At 35.3% G+C, this 27757-nt stretch overlaps 1 pseudogene; it reads left to right on the top strand.

Annotated features, from left to right (window-relative positions):
• Nucleotides 1-406: 406 nt before the first annotated feature.
• Nucleotides 407-27483, top strand: LOC114029924 (annotated as a pseudogene).
• Nucleotides 27484-27757: the final 274 nt, after the last annotated feature.

Genomic DNA, 27757 nt, shown 5'->3' with positions numbered 1-27757 from the left:
GGCAGATTTTGGAAAAACTTAAGGGACTGCTTCCTCACAAGTAGAGTGAAAATGGTATTGGATTCTTTAGGAAGAAATAATTCCCTGGCAATGGACATGTTTCATCAAAAGCAATATGAACTCTTGACAGAGATGTTGTAGATGGGACTGTAATCTGAGTAGGATTTGAGCTAAGTAAACCTCTAAGGTCTTTTGTAATTCAAAAATTTTTGATAACAACAGCTGAAATTTACATAACTTTTCAAAGGTTTAAAAAAAACTTCATATACATTAGTTCATTCTTTGACTAAGCCAATGTGATAGTGGACAGGAGGTGACTTTAGAAAAAAAAATATATATATATATAAAATAAAAAAATAAATAATCTGTTCTCAAATTCTGCATCAGACACACTGACTTTGGGACCATGGGTAAATCACTTAGCCTCTATATCCTCCAGGTAACCTTTTGAGACTGCAAGTTATCAGTAAATTGCTGGTTTACATTGGTGGAGAGACTTTTGACAATGGCCATTTCCTCATCCAGATGAAATCATAGGTATTTTCCTACTTCCCATTCTCCCCCAATATTATCAATATAACCTTATTTCTGGCCAAGCTATATGCATCCCAATATCACCCTCACTTCTGCAATATTTGTGCCTTAGATAACACTTTTTCCCATGTTTAAAATAGACCCTTTCCATAGTTCTCCATCTAGTGTAACCCTCCCTCTTCCTTCAAAATCCAATTACTCTTCATTTCTCTCCTTAAATCCATCCATTTCCCTAATAATAATGGTACTATTATTTTCCTAGTCACCTATGCTTGGTCTCATCTTAAACTTTTCTTTTGCCTTTGATTCTTACAAATTCTACTGTTAGATCTTGTTGATTGTGCCTGTACAGCATCTTTGCATTCATCCCCTCATTTCCATGCTCACAAACTCTACTTCATAACTCATCTGTTAATAGTATTCAAGGTTTATAAAATGTTTTTTTTTAAAATAATACTGAATCAGATAATGCAATACAAAGGCTTAGAGGGATTGAATGATTTGCTCAGACCTAGGGATTTGGTCAGAACCAAAGTTTGAATGGATGTTTTCCTGACTCCAGTCCAGTAATATTTCTACTGCCAGTCTTTCTCTCAAAATGATCAAAATTTTGGAATTAGTACTAGTATAGGAAACTTTTAATATTGTAGCAGCTTCCTAACTTACCACTCCCATTCAGTCTTCTTCCATGAAAACATTCTTCTTTCTACTGCCAGAATAATCTTACTAAACATGGATCGGATCATGTCATACCATTGCTCATTGATCTTCAATAGTTCTCTATTACTTACCAAAAAAAGTCCACATCCCTAAGTTCAGCAGCCAAGCCCTCCACAATCAAACCAATTTACATTCAACAATCCTAACTTTGCCTCATTTCCATCCTCAACTTTAATAAAACTGGAATATTGTTCTAAAAGTACATTCTTTAGTTTTACTTCTTAGAGCTTTTATTCCTATATTGCCCTGTGCTTGTGACATCCTTTCCTTTGATAAAACCTATTTTTTTCTATTCTTTTTTTTTTAGGCAATTGGGGTTAAGTGACTCAACCTATTATTTAAGACCAAAATTCCATGCCACCTTTATAAAACCTTCCATTATCCTTTCAGTTGGAAAGATCTTTCCCTCTTTGGGACTCATATCACTTTATCTTCTACTTTTTCAAATGTTATTTGTGTTTATATCCCACCTAAATTCTGGAAGGGCAGAGGGAATATCTTATATATCTGTCTCCCTTAGTGCCCTGTGTAGCTTTATGTATGTTATTTATCCACTTGAAAAGTATTTGCTAGGAGAACAAATTTAATGAGTAACAGTTTTTTAAAAAATCATTTTAATGTTTCTTTTAATGAAGGACAGTTGTTAGGAATATCCTACCAATAATTAACTTTGCCTCAGAAATTGACCAAATGACTTAAGATCATCTAAGGACTGCCATGAGTTGCTTTGGTTAAAGACATTGTATAAGTTTTAAAGCACAGATAGCCATTTTAATGAAAGGCAATTGTCCTTTATTTTAATGGCAAGAAGTTTACCAAGTGGGAATTAACATGTGGTTGTTAAATCTCCCTACCTCATCTCTAAAAAAAGAAAAAAACAAGGAAAAAACAAAGAAAAAGAAAAGTCTCAAATCTTTTAAGTGGTAGTTATAATGGTATGTTGGGGCATTTCTGGAGACCAAATGTTTAGCTGCATCTTGAAAAGCTGTAGGTCATTTGAATTGTAAAAGCTGAAACCTATTAAAATAAAATCAAAGTTGAATCATTCGGGTTTAATATTTACATACTAACTACTAAAAGATTTTTGTTACTGAAAAAGGCCTGTAAATGATCTCTTATATAATGTGCCTCATATTCAAAGCTAAGATGAAGTCTATATTGCTCCTTTAATACTTTAATAATCTATAATTTTGCCACTATAGCTGCTTCTTCAACAAACGTTGATCATAACCCCTCAACAAAACAATAAGTAGATGGTATATGAGAAATACTTTTGATGAAAAACACACCTCTTCTGCCCAACATGGTGTTGATTCTATCAGAATTTAGCTAGGTTGATCCTTTGACAAATAGCAAAATGACCATATTTGAGCTCACAAGCAGTCTTTCCATCTAAGAAGGAACTGTCAGGTTTCATTGGCATAAGCTCCAAGGTATAGGTATCCCTTCTGCCATGATGAGAACTAGATGAAAAATTTAAGGAAGGACTCAAACACACATAGCTAAAATAATCTCTCTTGGCTTCAGCTATAATTTCTGTGCTAAGAACCCTGAAATGTTTATCTTTAGCTCAGCTCTCTCCCCTAAAAAGTCATCTAGTATCTCCAGGCACTTCAAGATAGTTCAACTTAGATATTTGCATGAACATCTTATCTTTCACATCAATCTTAATATTTAAAAAAAAAATCTCATTTCTTCAACCAAATCAGTTCCCTTCAAAAAGTCTCTAGCTTTATATAAGGAACTACCATTTCTAATTTTAAAGTCTCACAATTTTGGCATGAAATTCAATTGACCACTTTCCCTTTACACACATAAGGTACCAAATCTTGTTTTCTTACATTTTTATTAAAATTTGGAATGCCTTTCTTACCTGTCCTTCCTTCTTCACTGTCCCAACTGCTGAGACTACAATAATAACCTTCTTACTAATCTTGTTTCTTCTAGTTTTTCCATTAACAATCTATTTTCTACCTTGCTAACAGACCAATCTTAAAGCACTGATTACATAATGTCGCTTTTCTGTTCAAAAGCCTATAAACATTTTCTATTATTTAAGCGATTTTGTGGATTGCACATGGATCTGGAAGTCAGTAGACCTTAATCTGAGTGCTATCTTACTTACTAGTTGTAGAATCTCAGGCAAATTGCTTTACATCTCTCTGACTATACTTCCTCATGTGTAAAACAGGGACAGAAATGTTTGTCTTACCCACTGTACAAGATATACCTTTAGATCAAATGAATTAATAAATGTGAATTTGTGAATTGTGAAATGCTATACACATATTAGGGCAGCTAGATGGCATGGTGGATAGAGTGCAAGGTCTTGAATCAGGAAGACTCATCTTCCTAGTTCAATCTGGCCTTAGACATTTACTAGTTGTGTGATCCTGGGCAAGTCACTTAACCTTGTTTGTTTCCTCATCTGTAAAATGAGCCGGAAATGACAAACTATTCCAGTATCTCTGCCAAGAAAACCCCAGATGGGGTCATGAAGAGTTGGACATGACTAAACAACTGTACAACAATAATACACACATTAGACATTATATGAAATATTATATATTCCAGGATGATTCTAAATTCTTCAGCCTTATATTGAAATTCCTCCTATGCCTCCTATCATTGGGTTTAGAGCTAGAAAAGGTATAAATCAATGTCTTATATTTATGGGTAATGAAACTGGGGTCTAGGTAGGGTAAATGTCTTGCTTAAGTAAGTAGAAGTGAGATTTAACCCCAGGTACTCTTATCCAAACCCACTGCTCTTTCCACTGAACAGAATAATGACCTCTAAAACAAATCCTGTTACAATGAGGCAGAGTGCTGAACTATACCTACCTCCAAACATGTCATATATATTGCTTACTTTAAACCTTTATTTATGCTATTATTCTAGAATGTCCCTTTCTCCTTCTCTACCAATTCAAATGTGTCACATCCTTCAAGGTCCAGCCTGAGTTTTACTTCCTCCATTAGCCCTTTCCTGATCTACACTGACAATTAAGGAACTTCATAAATCACTTATTGTTTATATAGATCATTTTGGTAGTTAATCATGTACCTTTTGCTATTGCTACTTACCTATCATAGGTCTACATATTGTGTCACAGAACAGAGGTACAACTTCCTAAAAGATGTGGACAATGTTTTACACTTTGTTTTTATCTTAAGGATAACTAGGTGGCACAATGGATAGATAACTGTGCCTGGAGAGGTGGGAAATCCAGAGATCTAATCTAGCCTTAGACACTTACTAGCTGTGTGACCCTGAAAAAGTCCCTTAATCTCTGCTGCCTCAATTTCTTCAACTATAAAAAGAGGATAAAGTAAGACCTATCTCAAGGAGTGTAATGAGGATCAAATGAAATAATATATCTGCAATGCTTAGTTTGGTGCCTGGCATATAGTAGATATTTAATAAATTATTGGTTCCTTCCTTATTTCCTTCCCTCTTTTCTTCCTTCTTTCCTTCTTTCTTTATACAAAGAAGTATCTATTGCAGGCTTGATACATTCATGAATGAATAAATGAATGTTTGATGCATGCTTGAATATGTAGAAAGATATCATCAGTACTATTTTTTCACTATTTTTCTATGTGATTACTTACCAAAGTGAAAGTTTATATTGTGACAGTAAAATTTTGGTAGTAAAAATATTACATTAACTCAAAGGAGCTTTCTTTCTGATAGATATAAATAATAAAGGCAGAAATGCAGGCTACATAGGTGGAGAATGATGATTTTACTTCCTTAGTTTACCTTGTCTTCTGGTTGAAATTAATTTACATGCCAAACCAAGAAAAGATCTTAGAACTGTTATCTATGTGACATAGCTGTCTATAAGAGATAACTGGATGTCTGCATAGATAAAGGACTTCAAAAGAAAAGACATAATCTTAGCCTGGGGGTACTTTACCTATATTTTTATTAACTGGGTGTGATGACTATAACTAAATCTCTGTTATCCTACCCTTATCAGGGAGAGATTCTAGGTACTATATCCAAGCAAAGGTATCCTTGAAGAAATGAAGCCCAGAATCTGGAATCAGGAAGAATTGCCCACAGAGATTATATTCCCAATATTAACACAAGATTACCTAAAATAAGTAGAGTGATGCCCAGTACAGACTATTTGCTCAGAAGTCTCCAGAAACCAGCAGAGGCTACGATACCCATGGGATCACCAAAATTGAGCAGCACTGAACTTAAATGTCATGTCCTTAAATTATTATCAGTCATTAAATTCCAGTGGTGACAAGTGGAACAAAAAGCCCAAGGAAGACACCATAAACATGAAGGAATGAGCTCAATGAAAGAAGCACAAAAATATTAGCAGAAAATATCAGTGGTTCTGTAGTACAAAGGCAACTGGTGGAGCAGTGGTTAGAGCACTGGTCCTAGAGTCAGGAACTTCAAATCTGTTCTCAAACAAATTATTAGCTGTGTGACCCTGGGCAAGTCACTTAACTTTAACTCAGTTTTTTAAGTTGTAAAATGGGAATAAAATAGCATCTGTCAAATGAGACAATATTTGTAAAAACAATACAAAAACAAATGTTCTTAGCACAGTGCCTGGCACATAGCAACCAAATATAAATGCTTATACCCCTTCTTTCCTTCCGCTCTCCCCCCATAGTAAGCACTTTATGCGTGATCCCTATATCTGCTTTCTCTACTGATAGAGGATGCATTTTTCAGAAGCGTAACAAAACTAGACAGTGTTTTGCTTATTCTGGAATTAACACAACCCTGGAAACCACCCAGAATTTTTGGCCATTTCTACCTTATAAATAATTTTCTTCTTCCATGAAGCTTGGCAAAATGTCTTTCAGAAAGAGAAGAGGAAAGCATGTATCTATCTATGAAGGAAACTGCTCTTATTCATCTTTCCGAGTAAAATATGAGAAGGATCTTCACATAAAAATGCACAAACATTCAAAAACTTCCAATACTGTTATAATTAACAATGTACATTTTTGGTCTACTTTTTGGTTGTCATTGTATTTACATGTCTGTGTGTTTAGAAATAAGTGATCAACTTATTTCAACATATTTGATTTTCTTTAAAGGTCAATATTTGTGTATTATCAAAAAGTAAAGCAACAGAAAAAATTAAAATCTCCTCAAGCCAGAGAACAACAATTACAAATGTAGTTGCTGGGCAGCACATATTTATTAAAGCAGGACCTCAAAGGTTAATAAGCGAATTGTTACATCCTCAAGGATTTAAAACTGTGGTACTCACTACCATAAGAAGACAAAAGTAATTACACAATGTAGGGAGCTTCTCATTCATGATATCTTTACTTACTGTTCTCACTGATGGTTTATATTTGTGAGAATGTGCACTGGGTTATTTTGTTCATGTTAATAACAAAACAGTAAAACAACATGGAAAAAAAAGCTTTGACAATATATAAAAATTCATGTGAGGCATTAAAATCATAGTATAGTTCCTATGCCAGATAAGTGGTCCTTTGCTTAACGTGGTAGACATTATTAAGAACTAGCGTTACCTGTAGGAAAACACAAAATGCTTTTCCACTATTATTAGGAGCAAAGTAAATGTATCTATTATCACCATTATTATTTTACGTATTTTTAGAATTTCTAGCTATAGGAATAAAAGAAGAAAATAAATTGATAAAATAACCACATGCAAAAAGAAAAAAAGTCATTATATTTAGATGAGGGGAAGGGGTATGGAATAAGTATTTATATTTATATAGCTGTCTATGTGCCAGACACTGTACTAAGTACTTTACTGTTTTATTTCCTCCTTATAAAACCTTATGATTAGATACTATTATTTCCATTTAACAATTGAGAAAACAAAAACAAACAGAGCTTGACTTGGCAAGCTTTATGTAACTAATAAGTATCTGTGGCCATATTTGATCTCAGGACCTATTCTATTAATTTTCCCATATAGCTGCAGATGATATGATAGTTTAGAAATACATCTAAATAATTATAACAATAACAATTAGCAGAATATAAAATAAATAAACCATCACATCCCACATATTTCCAACATAATCAAATGGGAGGTTATTTTAAAAAAAACTGTTCTACTCAATATAACTATAAAGCATATTTGTGTGTTAACACAATTGAGTCATATTCAGTATTTATAGTAATAATAACCTCAGGACAGTTTTTACAGAAATAACAGGAAACGATACTTAGAAGAAATAAACTTTTTCATGTTTGGTCTGTGCCAATATTATTAAAATGATAATACTATCAAAATAAATTTACAAATTATTTGCCATACCAAGCTGCCAATAGGTTACTTAATAGAATTAAATAAAACAAAATAAAAATTCCTTCAGAGTAACAAAAAATGAAGATTATTGTAAGAAAAATGGAAAAAAATAGGAGTGACTGGGTATATTATTATGAGATTTTAAACTATATTTTAAAGTAGTAATCACCATAGCTATTTGATAATGACAAATTTTTATTTTTAATTTGATCAGAAGAATGTAGTAGATGAACAAGAATCCAAAGCAAACAAATATAGTTCCTTAATGTTTGATAAACCAAGAACAATAGCTCCTCAGGTAATGATTTCCTATACAGCAGAAAGTGTTAGTCAAAATAGAAAGGAAGAAATTAGTTTTTGGTTGGCATCTATAATAAGCTTCAAATGGGAAGATAACTTAAATTTTAAAAGATCATATAATGACAGAATTAGAGTGGAGGAATAAGTCTGTTAATAAAGTTGATTGTGGAAAGTAAAATGAACGATTTTGATCACATAAAATTGAAAACATTGCTTACAAGCAAAATAAATGCATTTAGATTTAGAGATAATGTAATTTACTCTACAATTAAAAATAAGGTAAGAGGGGGGAGGTTCCATTTTGGATTGATTCAGTTTAAGATGTCTATTGGATATCCCTTTTGAGATATCTGAAAGATATCACTAACTATAAGATATAATGCTCTGTATTATGAACGTTGAGATAAATACAAATTAAACTGAGGTTGTATCTCACATTCTTCAGAGTATCATTTTTTAAAAATGACAATTGCAGTCATCAAAGGGACTGTAATAGGGCAGACATACTGCATTTTGATGGATTTATGAAGTGAAGTAATCTTTTTGGGAAAAAAATCAAACTTGAATTTATATACCTAATATAATTAATCTTTATATATGTTTGACCAAATGATACCATACCTGGTCATTTCCCCAAAAACATAAAAGATAGAGGTAAAGGAACCATAAGCACAGGGAAGCTTTTTGATATAGAAAAGAACAGAAAAAAAAGAAAATAAAATAGTAAATGAAGTGGATGCCCATAAACCGCAACACAGCTAAACAAATTGTGGCTTCAAATGAAAAGCAATATTATTGTGTTATAAGAAATTATGCACGTGAAGTTTTCAGATAAAATTGGGAAGACTTTTATGATATGATGCAGTATGAAATGAGTAGAACTGGAAGGGTAATTTGCCCAATGACCATAACAATGTAGAGGAAAACAATTTTGAACAGTTTTGGAACTCTGGACAAAGGAGTGATCAATCATAACTTTAAAAGGTTGATAATAAAGAATGCTTCTTGTCTTGCATTTCTCTTCTGACCCCTTAATTTCATTTTTTAAGAAATCATTCTATCATCATTAATTCACATCCACACCCTCTATGTATATTCCTTCTAACTGTCCTTATTTATGACTTTTTTATGTGTTACTAGTTATCATCTACTTATGTAGGATTGTAAAGAGTTTAACCTTATTTTTTCCCTTGAGTCTTATATTTGAAAGTCAAATTTCATTTTTATCTTTGGTCTTTTCATCAATAATGCCTCAAAGTCCTCTATTTAATTGAATATACATTTTTTTTTTCTCCCTGAAGGATTATACTCAGTTCGGCTGAGTAGGTGAATCTTAGTTGTAATCCTGGCTTCTTTGCCCTCTGGAATATCACATTCCAAGCCCTCCAATTCTTTAATGTAGAAACTGCTAAATCTTGTGATATCCTGACTGTGGCTCTATATATTTGAAATGTTTCTTTCTGGCTACTTGAAATATTTTCTCCTTGACCTGGGAGTTCTGGAATTTGGCTATAATATTCTTGGGGAGTTTTTGTTTTGAAATATCTTTCAGAAGGTGATTGGTGGACTCTTTAAATTTTTATTTTACCCTTTGATTCTAGAATATCAGAACGATTTTCCTTGATGATTTCTTGAAATGTGATTTCTAGGTTATAATTATTTTTTAATCAAGGTTTTCAGTTAGTTTGATAGTTTTTCAATGATCTCTCCCCCACCTATTTTCCAGATCAATTGTTTTTCCAATGAGATATTTCACAGTTCTTTTTATTCTTTTGATTGTATTTTATTCATCACAGAGTAATTAGCTTCCACTTTTCCAATTCACATTTTACTTTGAGGCATTGGATGTAGCTTTTTTTTTTTTTACTTTACTACTTTCTTCTGAGTTTGTGTGTTGATCTTCCCTGTCATTATAGTAACTTTCTTTGCTTAGGTTCTTTTGTTGTTGTTTTTTGCTCACTTACCCATTTATTTCTTGATTTTTTTAGCCTTTTTTTAAAGTTTGACTCTGCTACTAGGATAGAGAGGGCACAGTCCCAATTTTCAGATTTTATGTGCTGTTGTTTTCAGAGCTAGTACAGGGGGGCTGTAGGTTTTCAGTTCTTTCAAGGTGGTGTGATCTAAGGAGAGATGAGGTCACTGCTCTCTATGCCTGTGCTCTGGTCTTTAAGCTACAATCAATCTTCTCTGCCCTGGATTTGTCACCCAGGTCCCTGCTCCCCTGCAGCTCTAGTGTGTTAATGCTCCTCCTCACCTTAGGACTGTGACCCACAACCATGTACGGGCAATGGAACAGGTTCTTGTACCCAGTGCCCCCAAAAGGTCCCCAGTAATCTTCTTCTGACAAGTTGTCCAACCCCATTACCATTTGTGAACTGAGAGTTCTGGAAGCCATTGCTGCTAATTCAGTTACCCCTAAAACCTGTTGTTGGCTTGCCACTGGACTGAGATTTACCTCAGTGAGTTAGTCCTTTGCTGCTGACCTTCTAAATTGTCTTGGGCTAGAAAACTGTTTCACCATGTTCTTTTATAGAATTCACTTTGAGGTATTATTTTAAAGTAGTTTGGAGGGAGATTTAAGAGAGCTCAGGGAGTTTTTGCCTTTACTCTGCTATCTTGGCTCTGCCCATCAAAAGTTAGTTTTCTTAAAAGCATGCTTTTCTGAGAAGTGGATCATCTTCAGAGGATTAGCTTTCACTTAAAGGAGTAAAGCCATGACACAGGAGCCCAAGAGATTTTAATCTTGCCAACCTTCTATGACATTGTGTTTCACATTTGATGCAGATTCAATTGCTCGCATATAAGTCATTTTCTTTAGTAGAGAAAGTACTGGCTATTCCATACTATATTCCCATATTGTATACACTGTATGCTTTTGAGGAAACTGAAGACCCTGTTATCCAAATTAAAAAAAAAAAATGCCAAGACATGAGCCATGAAAGAGTGAGTGGGCCTTTGATTTCATTGATTCAAGGAACACTTGGGTGAATCCAATGCAAGTTAGCAGTTTTTATGTAATTTATATTGTTACCAAGAGTAGTGTTGTCAAAGTGAAAAAGAAATGTAGGTTACTAAACCATACACAAGGATCCCTGTTGCCTACACATTGACTTTGAAAATCACATATTTGTGAAATTTTTTCCACCTACATTTTAATCTGGTTTGGGCCACACTCTGGAGGGTTGCGGGCTGTATATTTGACACCTCTGGTCTAAAGTACTGATAGATAGGAATGTGCACAATGTTCCCCTGAATCTATGCCAGAATCCAGATCAAATTTCTAGTTCTGAGAACACCTCTTTGTCCACTACACAAACAAGTTTTTAATATTTTACATTAAGTATCTGTAAGTAAGTTGAATACCTTACTGAAATGTGCATTTGTAGAAATCTATAATTAAATCACACCTAAGTTTAATTTAGGTTCCTGTAGAATTTTATTCTGGGGCAAGAACAATGCATCAAAAAGGGATTATGAAATCCATAGGGGAGGTCAGACCTCCTCAAGTGGACTTGGACCTGTGAGAGTACTATGTTATGGTGGGCAGGGGGTGATTTGCTAAAGGTGATGCTTTTAAGAATTCAGAGGGTGGGAGTTGGACTCAGGAGATTTAGAATTATATATCTGTTCTGACACTGACTAGGTGGGTGAACATGGGAAAGTCATGTAACCTTTAAAATTCAATTACTCCAACTATAAATGGGGATAAAAATACTTTCAATACTTCCTTCACAGGGCTGTGGCAAGTAAAACATCTTGTCAAACTTGTAGCACTACAGAAAAATGTTAGTATTAATCCTAATGAATGAATCAATCTTCTCAATTCCAACACACTGAAATCCACTTATTAAGCTTTAAATTAAGCTTTTCATCACCTTATAGCTATTGGGAAAATACACTGGGCAATGGGCATGCATGGTGATCTTTTTCTTTCTTTTTTTATTAATTTATTTTCATTTATCAATAATCATTTCCATATGCTTTTGAGTTTAAAATTTTTCTCCCCCTTCCTTCCTACCACCCTCTCCAAGATGGCACACAATCTGGTATAGGCTATACATTTACATTCATATTAAACATATTTTCACATTAGTGATGTTGTAAGTAGAAATTAAAACCAATAGGAGGAACCATCAGAAAGAGGAAACAAAACTCAACAGAAGAGAAAAAAAATAACAATTTGGCTTCCATAGTTCTTTCTTTGGGTGTGGATAGCATTTTCCATCACAAGGCCTCTGGAGATGTCTTAGATCCTTGTATTGCCAGGAAGGGTTAAGTTTATCAATATTAATCATCACACAAAGTGGCTGTTATTGTGTATTGTGTTATTTGCTTTTTGTAATGTTCTCTATCTCCTGTTTGGTCATGAATTCTTCTGTTCTCCATTGATCTGACAGGTAAACTATTCCTTGCTCTCTCAGTTTGCTTATAGTATCAGCCTTTATATCTAAATCTTGAACCCATTTTGACTTTATTTTGGTATATGGTGTGAGATTTTGGTCTATGCCTAGTTTCTGCCATACTCTTTTCCAGTTTTCCCAGCAGTTTTTTTCAAAGACTGGGTTCTTATCCCAGAAGCTGGGGTCTTTGGGTTTATCAAATAATAGATTACTATAGTCATTGACTACTGTGGCTTGCATACTTAACCTATTCCACTGATCCACCACTCTATTTCTTAGCCAGTACCAAGCAGTTTTGATGATTGCTGCTTTATAACACAATTTAAGATCTGGAATGGCTAGGCCACCTTCCCCTGCATTTCTTTTCATTAGTTCTCTTGATATTCAGGACCTTTTGTTCTTCCAAATGAATCTTGTTATTATTTTTTTCTAACTCGATCAAATAATTTTTTGGTAGTTTGATTGGTATGGCACTGAATAAGTAAATTAGCTTAGGTAGAACTGTCATTTTTATTATATTAGCTCGGCCTACCCATGAACAACTGATATTTTTCCAATTATTTAGATCTGATTTTATTTGCATGAAAAGTGTTTTGTAATTGTGTTCATCGAGTTCCTGGGTTTGTTTCAGGAGGTAGACTCCTAAATATTTTATAATGTCTACAGTAAGTTTAACTGGAATTTCTCTTTCTATCTCTTGCTGTTGGGCTTTGTTGGTAATATATAGAAATGTTGATGATTTATGTGGGTTTCTTTTATAGCCTGCAACTTTGCTAAAGTTGTTAATTATTTCAAGTAGTTTTTTACTTGATTGTCTGGGATTCTCCAATTATAACATCATGTCATCTGCAAAGACTCATAGCTTTGTTTCTTCTTTGCCTGTTCTAATGCCTTCAATGTCTTTTTCTTCTCTTATTGCTAAAGTTAGTGTTTCCAGTAGGATGTTGAATAACAGTGGTGATAATGGACATCCTTGTTTCACTCCCGATCTTATTGGAAATGCTTCTAGCTTGTCCCCATTACATATTATGCTTGCTGAAGGTTTTAGATAGATGCTATTTATTATTTTAAGGAAGACTCCATTTATACCTGTGCTTTCTAGTGTTTTTAATAGGAATGGGTGTTGTGTTTTGTCAAAAGATTTTTCTGCTTCTATTGAGATGATCATGTGGTTTCTGTTAGTTTTGGTGTTGATATGATGGATTATGCTGATAGTTTTCCTTACATTGAACCAGCCCTGCATTCCTAGTATAAATCCTAACTGGTCATAGTGTATTATTTGTGTGATAAGTTGCTGTAATCTATTTGCTAATATTTTGTTTAAAATTTTTGCATCTGTATTCATTAGAGAAATTGGTCTATAATTTTCTTTCTCTGTTTTGACTGTTCCTGGTTTAGGTATCAGCACCATATTTGTATCATAAAAAGAATTTGGTAAGACTCCTTCTTTACCTATTTTACCAAATAGTTTATATAGTATTGGAATTAATTGTTCTTTAAATGTTTGATAGAATTCACATGTAAATCCATCTGGCCCTGTAGATTTTTTCCTAGGAAGTTCATCAATGACTTGTTCAATTTCTTGTTCTGAGATGGTGTTATTTAAGTATTTTACTTCATCTTCTGTTAATCTGAGCAATTTATATTTTTGTAAATATATATCCATTTCACTAAGATTGTCAAATTTGTTGGCATATAGTTGGGCAAAATAATTCCTAATTGTTGTTTTAATTTCCTCTCCCTTGGTGGTAGTTTCACCCTTTTCATTCTTGATACTAGTAATTTGGTTTTCTTCTTTCTTTCTTTTAATTAGATTAACCAAAGGTTTATCTATTTTATTGGTTATTTTATAAAACCAGCTCTTAGTTTTATTTATTAGTTCAATAGTTTTATTCATTTCAATTGTATTAATTTTTCCTTTGGTTTTCAATATTTCTAATTTGGTGTTTAATTGAGGATTTTTAATTTGTTCTTTTTCTAGTTTTTTTAGTTGTATGCCCAATTCATTGATCTCTTTTTCTATTTTACTTATGTAAGAATTTAGAGGTATAAAACTTCCCCTAAGAGCTGCTTTTGCTGCATCCCACAAGTTTTGGTATGTTGTCTCATTATTGTCATTCTCTTGAATTAAATTATTGATTGTTTCTATGATTTGTTCTTTGACCCAATCATTTTTTAGGATTAGATTATTTAGTTTCTAATTATTTTTTAGTCTATCTTTCCATGGCCCTTTATTACATATAATTTTTATTGCATCATGATCTGAAAAAGATGCATTTAATATTTGTGCCCTTCTGCATTGGATTGTGAGGTTTTTATGCCCTAGTACATGGTCAATTTTTGTGCATGTGCCATATACCACTGAGAAAAAAGTATATTCCTTTCTATCCCCATTCAGTTTTCTCCAGACACCTATCATACCTAACTTTTCTAATGTTCTATTCACCTCCTTAACTTCTTTCTTGTTTATTTTGTGGTTAGATTTATCTAGTTCAGAGAGAGGGAGGTTGAGGTCCCCCACTAGTATAGTTTTGCTGTCTATTTCTTCCTGTAACTCCCCGAACTTCTCCTCTAAGAATTTGGATGCTATACCATTTGGTGCATATATGTTTAGTAATGATATTACTTCATTGTCTATGGTGCCTTTTAGCAGGATGTAGTTTCCTTCCTTATCTCTTTTGATAAGATCTATTTTTGCTTTTGCTTTGTCTGAGATCAGGATTGCTACCCCTGCTTTTTTTTACTTCAGCTGAAGCATAATACATTTTGCTCCAGCCTTTTACCTTTACACTGTATGCATCACTCTTTTTCAAATATGTTTCCTGTAAACAACATATTGTAGGATTATGATTTTTAATCCAATCTGCTCTACGCTTCTGTTTTATGGGAGAGTTCATCCCATTCACATTTACAGTTATGATTACTATCTGTTTCTTTTTCTCCATCCTTCCCCCCCCCCGTTTATGCTTTTCTTTGTCCTTTCTCCTTTCCCCCCTCACTAGTGTTTTGTTTTGACCAGTGCCTCCTAGAGTCCCACCTCCCTTCTATTATCCCTTTTCCTTTTCTTCCCCTTTACCCTTACTACTTCTTCCCTCCCTTCTATCCCCCCTCCCTTTTCTTTCCTCTTTTGTCTCCTACTACCTACAGTGCAAGTTAGATTTCTATACCTAACTGATTATGTTATTCCCTTCTTGAGCCAAATCTGATGAGAGTAAGGTTCAAACAATGCTCATCCCCCTCCCTTCTTTACCTCTGCTCTACTAGGTTTCTGTGTCCTTTCCTGTAATGTAATTTACCCTCATCTGCCTCATCCTTTCTCAGTACATTTTCTTAGCTCAGGCTAATCCACTTACTTGGATCCATTTAACCCACTTGATTAATTTTTTTTTATCATTACATCAAATTCAAATTATATCCACCCCCTTTATGTATACTCCTTTAACATGGTATAATAACAATACAGTTCTCAAGAGTTGCAAGTATCATCTTCCCTTGCAGGGATGTAAACATTTTGCCCTTATTAATAACATGTTGTATCTTTCTGTCCCATTTACCTTTTTATGTCTCTCTTGAATCTTGTACTTGAAGATCAATTTTTTTTTGTTGAGCTCTGGTCTTTTTATCAGGAACATTTGGAAGTCCCCTATTTTGTTGAATATCCATCTCCTTCCTCAAAAAATCCACTCATTTTTGCTGGGTAGTTAATCCTTGGCTGCATTCCAAGCTCCTTTGCCTTACAGAATATCATGTTCCATGCCCTATGGTCTTTTAATGTAGAGGATGCAAGGTCCTGTGTAATCCTGACCGTGGTTCCATGATATTTAAATTGTTTCTTTCTGGCTACTTGCAGTAAATTCTCTTTAATCTGGTAATTTTGGAATTGCTATTATATTCCTTGGCATTTTCAATTTGGGATCTCTTTCAGGTGGGGAGCGGTGGATTCTTTCCATAGTTATTTTACCTTCAGGTTCTAGGACTTCAGGGCAGTTTTCCTTTATGATTTCCTGAAGGATATTGTCCAGGCTTTTTTTTTCATCATGACTTTCAGGTAGGCCTGTAATTTTTAAATTATCTCTCCTGGATCGATTTTCCAGGTCAGCTGTTTTACCCGTGGGGTATTTTACATTTTCATCTATTTTTTTCATTTTTTTTTTGGTTTCTGTTTGACTGAGTCTTGTTCTTTCATAGAGTCATTAGTTTCCATTTGTTCAATTCTAATTTTTAACATATTTTTTTTCTGTTAGGTTTTGTACTTTCTTGTCCAATCGGTCAATTATATTTTTAAGGGATTTATTTTCTTCATTGTACTTTTTTTTTCAATTGGCTAATTGTGTGTTTTAGGGACTTGTTTTCTTCACTGTACTTTTTTTTTCTAATTGTCCAATTGTACTTTTAAAGGACTCCTCTACCTCTTTCATTTGACTTTTAAAATCCTTCTTGAGCTCTTCTAAGAAGGCTTTTTGATCTTCAGACCAGTTTATATTCCCTTTTGATGTTGCAGATGTGGGTTTGATGACAGTGTTGTCCTCTTCAGAATTTCTGTCTTGATCTTCACTCTTCTTGTAATATGAATCTATTGCATGTTTCCTTTTACTCATGGTGTTTCTTTATTCACTGGCCTTTAAAGGGATTAAGCTCTCCTGCTGGTGAGCAGAGGGCACTGACCCAAGCTTCTTGTGTTGGGAGCCTAGGTCTTGGTCACTGGCTTTGTGTGCTGGTGCATCTTATGTTGGCAATTGGAGGCTGTAGGGTTCTGGCAGCTTATCTGGTGTTGGGCTGGAATCAACAAGGCTGGGACTTTCAGGTAAATCTAGGTTGCCTGCTTTTCCTTTCCTTTAGCTTTGTTTAGCTCCTTTTAGATAAGTGCTGCCAGGTGTTTATCTGCCTGGGGCCCCTTGCAGTGCTCTCTCCCTTACTTCTGTTGGGGCACTGGGAGACTTCTTTGCTGTGGAATGCTGAGGCACCTGGTGGTTTTCTGAGCTGGTTTCCACCAGTTACCCCACCCTCACTGAGGCACTGGGCGGTACAGCTGTTGGTGTTTGCCTGCTCGACCACCTGGGCTTTGGGATCTCCTCCTGGTTGGCAGTTGGAGGCTGTAGGGTTCTGACAGCTTACCTGGTGTTGGGCTGGAATCTTCAAGGTTGGAACTTTTTGGCACCTCTAGGTTGCTTTCTTCTGCTCCTTTCAGATGAATGCTGCAGGGTGCTTATCTGTCTGGAGCCCTTTGTACTGCTGCTTCCCTTATTTTTGCTGAGGCACTGGAGACCCATTTGCTGTAGAATGCCAAGGCACCAGAATCTTCTACTGGTGTGCTAAAGTGGGTCTTTACACTAGCTGGCAGGGCGACTCCTGGTTCTGTACTGCTCTCCTTCCCCCAGAGTAAAGAGGGGCCTTTCCCATTAATCCCTCTAGCTACCTGGGCTACTGCACTGCTGCACCCCATCTTTCTTCTGGTTCAGCTGTTCCAGGGCTTTTTCTGGGGTGATATTTTCTGGGTTTTCAGAGGTTGATAGGGGCTCCCGGAAGTGGAAGTCCATGGTGATCTTTTCCCAAAATGTTTTTTGACTTGTAGCAAATGGCTACATTTTTGCCATGAGAGAAAGAGTATGTGTTTGTTTCCTGTGTTTAATATGCTCCTGCTGCTTCAGGAATTCTTCTCATGTTAGGCTCCCTACTGTCATTGCTACAAACATACACTTAGGTTGCTTGAAGTACAATATCCATGATCATGTGGCCTTGACCCTGTAGCCTAGTTCTAAGAAAAAAAAGATGAAGATTCCTTGAAGGGTCTGAGGTCAGGTACTGTCCTTTTGCAAGTTGTTCAATACCATCGAAAAGCTGGAGACAACAGCAATTTTTGCATCAATGTTATATCCTCTGGAGGAGTGAACAACTTATTTTGTTACCACCTCCTTAGGATTTCTTCTATACATTAGAGAAAAGTGCTGTGGTAAAGTGGAGAGAATAATAGTTCAATATTAACACATAAAGGATCTGTGATTATTTTTTTCATCATGGTTGTTCCATTAAATGTATTGCACATCATCCTCATGACAAGCTGGGGTTTTATAATAAGACTTCTGTAGAAGAAACATATGTATTATTTTTCTACAGAGTACCACATTAAACACTGGGGTGGGTGGGAAAAAATATGACACAGTCTCTGATCTCAAGGAGGTGACACCCTAACTAGATAGCTCACAGATCTACATATCCAGCCCCAGTTTCTTCCATGAACTTCAATTGCACATCATCAATTGCCTCCCCGACATTTCAAACCAGATACTTTAGATAAATCTCATACACAGCATGCCCAAATTCTAACTCATATGTCTCCCCAAACCCACCCCTTATAAAAATGTTGCTATTTCTGTTAAATGCACCATCTTCTTTCTGGAATCCTAGGTTCATAATCTCTATATCATTTAATTCCTTTTGTTACCTTATGTCAAGTGTCCAATAAATTGGCAACTTTTGTTGTTTTTACATCTACAATATCTCTCACCTCCTACTCCTTTCCTTTAATCATACAACTACCAGTTTAGTTCAGGCTCTCATCACTTTTTGCCTAGATTCCTGAAAGTCTTTTACTTGCACTTCTTGCCTTAAGTCTCTTCCTACTCTAGTCAATCCTACACATTTCTGCTAAAGTGATTTTCCTTAAGTGAAGATCTGATAAATTATTTCTCCTATTCAATAATCTCAAATGTCTAACAATTACCTCTAGGATTAAATATAAACTTCTCTGCTTAGATATTTTAACATTTATTTACTTAATTTTTAATTTATGGAATAAAACAAACATTTCCATAACATAGTATAATACAAAAAGATAATTGCACCTGAAAGTGCAAATCTATTATGTACAACTTGCCATTTCTTTTAAATATCTAAAAAAGCTATCACATAAATTTCTTTTTTTACCATCTCCTCCTCCCTGCCTTAGAGATGGCTACTATTAGACAAAAATGTGTGTGTGTATGTAAAATCTGTTTAGCTTTTGAAGATATTCACAACCTAGCCCCAACATATCTTTCTAGCCTCATTATATATTACTTCACCGCCTGTACTTTGTGATCCAGGCAAACTGTCTTTGTCTATGTTCTTCCCACGGGACCCTTTAGCTTCCATCTTTGTGTCTGCACTGGCCATCTCTCATACCTACAATACAATACCTCTTAACATCTCTCATATACAATCTCTTTCTACAAGATACACTTCAACTCCAATCTTTTACATAAAGATTTCTTGATTTCCCCTTACCCAAACTGTAACATCAAATTATCAAATTAACATGTATTTAATTGTTTTATATTTATTTGTTTATTAATTTTTATATTTGTTCTTGGTATACTTACATATGTACTGATCTCTCCCATTAGAATATAAACTCCATTCAAATAATGATCATTTGATTCATTGTATTTGTATTGTCATCATCCAACACAGTGCCTGGTATATTATATTATCATGAAAAAATAACAATGGATGACTGATAATTTTTTTCATTTTCCAAAAACAAAACAAAACAAAAACATCCAAACTCTTCTAAAACTTTGACAGTAATATTATAATAAAAAATTGGGTAAAGGGTCCCTTTTATCTATTTACTTAAATAATTTATTGGTGATCATGTCCACTCTTTTTAAAATTATGATTAACATGATAGGGCTAGTGGATGGGTTGCTGGATCTGGAGTCAGGAAGACCTGGATTCACATCTGATCTCAGACACTAGAACTGGGACGTGTGCAGACCTCTGTCTGTCTCACTTTCCTTGTTTGTAAACTGAGGATAATAATTTCACCTAAGTCCCAAGTCTATTGTGAGCATAAAATTAAATATTTATGAAGCACTTTGAAAACCTTCTAAAAAGGATATATAAATTATTATTATTGCTACTATTGTTATTATTACTAACCACAGACATGTGATTAAGCAGTAGAGACATTATTACTCCAATTTTAGGGAGAGATTGAATGACTTTCCCAGGGCACAATGCTAGCAAATAACAGAGCCAGAATTCAAATCCACATCTTCTGTTTCCTAATTCAGAGGGTGGTCTTTCTGATCTATTTTGTCTGCCTCCATTAAAAAAGGGTTCAGAACATAGGTGGCATGAATTCAATAAAACCAGATGTGTGTCTTTTGTTCTCCATGATATCTCCCCCACTTATACAATATCATTTCCTTTTCATAGTACAATGAGAAAGGAAGGAAACACTTATTTTAAACTCTTACTATGCATCAGACACTGTGGTAATACTTTATAAATATGATCTCATTTGATCCTCACAATAATGCTGTGAGATTGGTTTGGAAGCAAACAAAGGTAAAGTGATTTCTCCAGGTTCACATAGCTTGTAAGTTTCAAAAGTTGGATTTTAGCTGAATATATTTGACAGGCCCAGTGCTCTATCCACTGGGTCACCTAGCTGTTTCTGCACAATAACTACTGCCTAAGCATCTACAGTGTGCAGAGCACTGTGCTGGGTAATTAGAGAGACACAAAATGTAGGAAAGTGTTAAATAAATCAAAGAAAAGAAAGTTTAAATGCTAGAACTTGGATGTACATGTACAGAAAGGCACACATGCTGCTTTTACTTTTAGACACAATTAGGCCCATTATGTCATTCATGCAAACATTTTTTTGAAATATATATCATGGGACAGCTGGGTGGCACAATGAATAGAGCACCGGTCCTGGATTCAGGAGGACCTGAGTTCAAATCCAGCCTCAGACACATAACCCCCCTTACTAGCTGTGTGACCCTGGGCAAGTCACTTAACCCCATTGCCTAGCCAAAAAACAGAACAAAACAAAAAACTAAAAAAAAAACCAAAAACAAAAAACCCCAAAACAACAAAATATATATCAGCTGGAGGTAGAACCAAGATGGTGGAGTAAAGGCAGGGATTCACCTGAGCTTGCTCTCAAATCCTTCCAATACCTTTAAAAAATGACTCTAAACGAATTTTCCACAAGAAGATGAAGTGAAACAAATTTCCAGCCCAAGACAACTTAGAAGGTCAACAGGAAAGGTCTGTTGTACCAGGGTAAGGAGCACAGTTCAACACAGGCAGCACCAGTGTATACTGGGACCCAGCAAACCCAGAGCAGGCCTGGGGTGACTAAATCACTGGTGGCAATGGCAGTTTCCAGACTCCTGAGCCCATAGATGCTAAAGACAACTTAGAAGGTAGGCAAGAAGGTCTGTCTCACCTGGGTGAGAGTGGAGTGCAGTCCAAAGCATATTGCACCAGCATAACCCTGGCCCCAGCAAACTAGAAGTAAACCTTGGGAGTGACAGAATCAGTAGCAGCAGTGGATACTTCCAGAGACTTCAGCCCACAGACTGTAAAGGAGTTGAACAACTGGTCAGAAAGACATTAAGGGGTCTTTTTACTAGCACTGAGGCAGGACTGTATTGCTTTTCCAATACTCATATCTGGGTCACAATCTTGAGTGGCAGTCCCAAGGTGAAGAGGAGCACTAGCAGAGCAGAGCTTGTGGCCACGGTGGAGGGGGAACCCTTGTTCCAGTTCCAGTCAGAAAAGAATGCTTGTGATCACTCACAGACCACAGCACAGGGCAGGAGAGTAGTAAACACCTCTTCTTAGATCATACCACCTTGAAAGAACTGAAAATTTATAGGTCCCTAGAAGTATCTCTGAAAAAAAAAAAAACAAAACAAAACAGCACAAAACCCCTGAAGCTTGAGAGAGTGTGTCCTCTACCCTGGAAGCAGAGGGCTACTTTAGCAAACATTAAAAAGTCAAGTAATAGACTGGGAAAATGAACAAACAACAGAAAAAAAAAAGCAAAAACAAAAACAAACCTCTGACTATTGAAAGTTACTATGGTGACAAGGGAGATCAAAACACACACTCAGAAGAAGACAAGTCAAAGCTCCTACATCCAAAGCCTCTAAAACTTTGAATTGGTCTCAGGCCATGGAAAAGCTCAAAAAGGATTCTGAAAATCAAGTAAGAGATGTAGAGGAAAATTGGGAAAAGAAGTGAGAGTGATGCAAGAAAATCATTACAAGTGAGTCAACAGCTTGTTAAATGAGACACAGAAAAATACTAAAGAAAAAAAATCTTGAAAAATAGACGAACCGCAATGGTAAAAGAGGAGTAAAAAACCAATGAGGAGAAGATTGTCTTAAAAAGCAGCATTGACAAAATGGACAAGGAGATCCAAAATTTCACTGAAGAAAATAATTCCTTAAATATTAGAATGGAGCAAATGGAAGCTAATGACTTTACGAGAACTCTAGAAACAATAAGATAAAGCCACAGGAATGAAAAAAAATAGAAGACAATGTGAAATATCTCATTGGAAAAAAATTTACCTTGAAAATAGATCCAAGAGAGATAATTTGAAAATCATTGGACTACCTGAAAGCCATGATCATAAAAAGAACCTAGACATCATCTTTCAAGAAATTATCAAGGAAAACTGCCCTGATATTCTAGAACCAGAAGGCAAAATAGAAATTGAAAGAATCCACCAATCACTTCCTGAAAGAGATCCCCAAAGGAAAACTCCTAGGAATATTGTAGCCAAATTCCAGAGTTCCCAGGTCAAGGAGAAAATATTGCAAGGAACCAAAAGGAAACAATTCAAGTAAGGTTGAGCAATGGTCAGGATAACACAAGATTTCACAGGTTCTACATGAAAGGATTGGAGGTCTTGGAATATGATATTCTGGAGATCAAAGGAGCTAGGATTACAACCAAGCAAAACTGAACATAATCCTTCAGGGGAAAATGAATATTCAGTGAGATAGAGTACTTTCAAACATTCTTGATGAAAAGACCAGAGATGAATAGAAAATTTAACTTTCAAATTATTCAAGAGAAGCATAAAAAGGTAAACCAAAAATGGAAATCATAAGGAACTTATAAGTTTAAAATGTTTACATTGCTACATGGGAAGATGATATTTGTAACTTGTAAGACCTTTTTTCATTATTAGGGTAATTAGAAGGAGAATATATAGACAGAGGGCACAGGTGAGAGTTGAATATGAAGGGATAATATCTAAAACATAAAATTAAGGGGTGAGAGAAGAATGGCCTGAGAGAAAGAGAAAAGGAGAGGTAAAATGGAGTAAATTATCTCATATCAAAGAAGCAAGAAAAAGCTTTTACAGTAGGGGGGAAAAAGGAAATGAGGGTAAGTGAGTGAAACTTACTCTCATCAGAATTGCTTCAAAGAGAGAACAACATACTCACTCAATTGGGCATAGAAATATATCTTACTTACCCTACAGGAAAGTAGGAGGGGAAAGAGGTAAGAGAGGGGGGAGTGCTAGAAGGGAGGGCAGACTGGTGAATGGAATAGTCAGAAGCAAAATACTTTTAAGGAGGGACAGGGTGAAAGGAGAGAATAGAATAAATGGGGGGGATGGGATGGAGGGAAATACAGTTAGCAATAGTAACAATGGGAAAAAAACTTTTTAAAGCAAGTTTCTCTGATAAATGCCTCATTACTTAAACAAATAGAGAACTGAGTCAAATTTATAAAAATGATAGCCATTCCCCAATTGATAAATGATCAAAAGATATGATAAATTTTCACATGAAGTAATAGAAGCTATCTATAGTCATAAAAATACTTTATCTCATAATTGTTTGGAGAAATGCAAATTAAGATAATTCTGAAGTATTACCTCATACACAGGTGCAGAGCTGAGGTGGAAGAATAAAAGCAGTGACTTGCTTGAGGTCTTCCCCAAACCCCTCCAAATGCCTATAAAAAAATGGCTCTAAACAAATTCCAAAGCAGCACAAAAAGACAGAGTGAAACAAATTTGAGTAAAACAAATCCAAAGGAATGAAAAAATAGAAAATGATGTGAAATATTTCATTGGAAAAACAATTGACCTGGAAAATAGATCCAGGAGAGAGAATTGAAAAATTATTGCACTATCATGATCAAAAAAAGAGCCTAGACATCTTTCAAAAAATTATGAAGGAAAACTGCACTGATATTTTAGAACCAGAGGGCAAAAAAGAAATTGAAAGAATCCATCAATCACCTCCTGAAAGAGATCCCCAAAGGAAAACTCTTAAGAATATTGTAGTCAAATTCCAGAGTTCCCAGGTCAAGGAGAAAATATTTCAAGGAACCAGAAAGAAACAATCCAAGTATGTTGGAAACAATCAGGATAACACAAGATCTAGAAGCTTCAACATTAAGGAACTGCAGGACATGGAATATAATTTTCCAGAGGGCAAAGGAGATAGGATTACAACCAAGAATCACCTACCCAGCAAAACTGAGTATAATTCTTCAGGGAAAATAATGGACATTCAGTGAAATAGGGGACTTTCAAGCATATTTGATGAAAAGACCAGAGCTGAATAGAAAATTTGACTTTCAAATACAAGACTGAAGTGAAACATGAAGAGGTAAACAGGAAAGAGAAATCACAAGAGACTTATTAAGGTTGAACTGTTTACATTCCTGCATGGAAAGATGATATTTGTAACTCATGAGACTGTCAGTATTAGGGTAGTTGGAGGGCAAAAATTTCATATATATATATATATATATATATGCAGATCTATATATCTAGATAGATATAGATAGATAGATAGATAGATAGATAGATAGATAGATAGATAGATAGATAGATAGATAGATAGATAGAGGGCACAGAATGATTTGAAGATGAAGGGGTGATATCTGGAAAGTAAAATTAAGGGGTGAGAGAGGATTATACTGATAGAGGGAGAAAGGGAGAGGTAGAATGGGGTAAATTATCTCACATAAAACAGACAAGAAAAGACTTTTATAGTGGAGGGGAAATGGGGAAAGGTGAGAGGGAATGAGTGAATCTTATTCTCATTGAATTTAACTTTAAGAGGGAATAACATACACACTTAATTGGGTATGGAAATCTATCTTACTCTACAGGAAAATAGGGCGGGGGGAAGGGGACAAGAGAGCAGAGGGATGATAGAGAGCAGAGTAGATTGGGGGAGGGGGTAATCAGAAGCAAATACTTTTGAAAAGGGACAGGGTCAAAAGAAAGAATAGAAGAAATGGGGGGCAGGATAGAATGAAGGGAAATATACTTAGTTTTTCACAACATGACCACTATGGAAGTGTTTTGTATGACTACACATGTATAACCTGTATTGAGTTGCTTGCCTTCTCAATGAAGGTGAGTGGGGAGGGAGGAAGGGTGAAAATTTGGAACCCAAAGTATTAAAAACACATGTTAAAAAATTGTTTTTACATGCCACTGGGAAATAAGAAATACAGGAAATAGGGTATAGAAATCTATCCTGCCCTACAGGAAAATAGAAGGGAAAAGGGACAAGAGAAGGGGGGGGTGAGATAGAAGGGATGGCAGATTAGAGGAAGCGGTATACAGAATGCATGCCATCTTGGGGTGGGGGAAGGGATGAAATGAGGAGAAAATTTGGAACTCAAAATCTTGTGGAAGTGAATGTTGAAAACTTAAAATAAACTGAAAAAAATAAAATAAAATAAATTGAAAAAAATAAATAAAAAATTTAAAAAAGTATTACCTCATACCTATTAAATTGGCTATTAGGATAGCAAAGGTAAATGATTAATATTGAAGGAAATGTGGGAAAAATGAGACTTTAATGCACTCTTTCTGGAGTTGTGAACTGATTCAACCATTCTGTAGAGCAATCTGAAACTATGACTAAAGTGCTATAAAATCATGCATACCCTTTGACCTAGCAATACCACTACTAGGTCTATATCTGAAAAGTGATAAAAAATAGAAAATAGGTCCTATATGTATAAAAAATACTTATAGCAGTTTTTTTCTGGGGTGTAAAGAATTAGAAGTTGAGGGGATGCCCATCAACTGGGGAATGGCTGAACAAGTTGCAGTGTGTGATTATGATGGAATACTATTGTGCTATAAGAAATGATGAGCAGGATGCTCTCAGAAAAACCTGGAAAGACTTGCATGAGCTGATGCAAAGTCAAATATACTGTGTACAAAGTAACAGCAATATTGTAAGATCATCAGCTGTGAATGACTTAGCTATTCTCAGGAATACAATGATCTAAGACAACTATGAAGGACTTATGATGAAAAATGCTTTCCATCCCCAGAGAAAGAACTGATGGTGTCTGAATACCGATTGAAGTTTACTTTTTCTTTTACTTTATTTTTCTTGAGTTTTTTTTCTTGCCCATGTTTTCTTTCACAACATGACTATTATGGATATGTTTTGTATGACTACACATGTATAACTCATATCAAATTGCTTGCCTTCTCAATGAGGGGGAGGTTGTGAGGGAGGAAGGGAGAGAATTTGGAACTTAAAGTTTTAAAATCAAATGTTAAAAATTGTTTTTACATGTAATTGGGGAAATATAAATTTCTAAATAAAAGGTAAAAAATTAAAAAAAGTCAGCTGTAGCCACTATGAAAATATGCACTTTATCACTATAGACTATCCCCCAATTTAGTGAACTGAATAATAGAAAGTAGAATAAAATAAAAGAAATAGGGTAGAACTTTCTTTCTTGTTTTTGGCCTCTTCTGGTAGCTTATTAGTAGAGGCTGCAATATAAAGAATACTAAGTGTAAGAACCATAACACCCACAACCAATCACAAAAATGGCACAGAAATGGCATTAAGAAACCTAGGTCACAGAGCTATGTCTCTGGAAAGGGTTGACCCCACGTTTCTGAGAAACGTGTGCTTTGCTAAGAAGCACACAAGAAGGGTCTTAAGAAGATGCAGGCCAACAATGCTAAAGTTATCAAGGCCTGAGTAGTGGCCATCAAGATCCTCAGCACCAAGGCCTCCAAGGCCAAATTCCTCAGGCCCAAGATCACCAAGGCCAGTGCTCAGCCTGCTGACCACAAGCGTCCAGACCTTAGGGTTGACAGCAAATGCCCAGGATCATGAACCCTGATTCTAAGACTGCCAGAACCATTGCCCCAAGGCTTCCAAGCCCACTGACCCTAAGGTCACCAAATTTGATGCCAAGGCCAGTAAATCTAATCCCAAGGCTACCAAATCTGGCTGCAAGGCAACCAAATCTGGCACCAAGGTCACCAAGTCTGATGCCAAGGTCACCAAGTCTTATCCTAAGGCTGCCAAGTCTGATTCTAAGGCCACAAAGCCCAGTGATTCTGCTAAACCTACTGACTCCAAACCTGCCAAGTCCAAACTCAAAGATGTTTAGGCTAAAGCTGGGCCTAAAATTCAAAAGAGAAGCTTCAGGACAGAAGGACTTGTTTAAACCCTTGACCACAATTTTTTTCCCAGGCAGGGTATGATTATTCACTATTTCGTACAAATAAAGGAAATGGTGAGTCATGAGGAAAAAAATAGGGTTGAAGCAATTTTGTACATGAGTTAATTTATGGCAATCACACCAAGATATCATCTTATTATTCTTCATACACTCCATCATCAAGTACAACAATCATGTCATAGATAGCATTGGTGACAGGTGATAATACATTTTGCTGGAAGGTCATTCAAGACCCTCTCATGCTACACTAAATAAAGCA

Source organism: Vombatus ursinus, unplaced genomic scaffold (genome assembly GCF_900497805.2).
Source record: "Vombatus ursinus unplaced genomic scaffold, bare-nosed wombat genome assembly UNPS02014942.1, whole genome shotgun sequence".
NCBI classification, from domain to species: Eukaryota; Metazoa; Chordata; class Mammalia; order Diprotodontia; family Vombatidae; genus Vombatus; species Vombatus ursinus.
The sequence above is the reverse complement of the archived record's forward strand: the minus strand, read 5'-3'. Positions and strand labels throughout refer to the sequence as shown.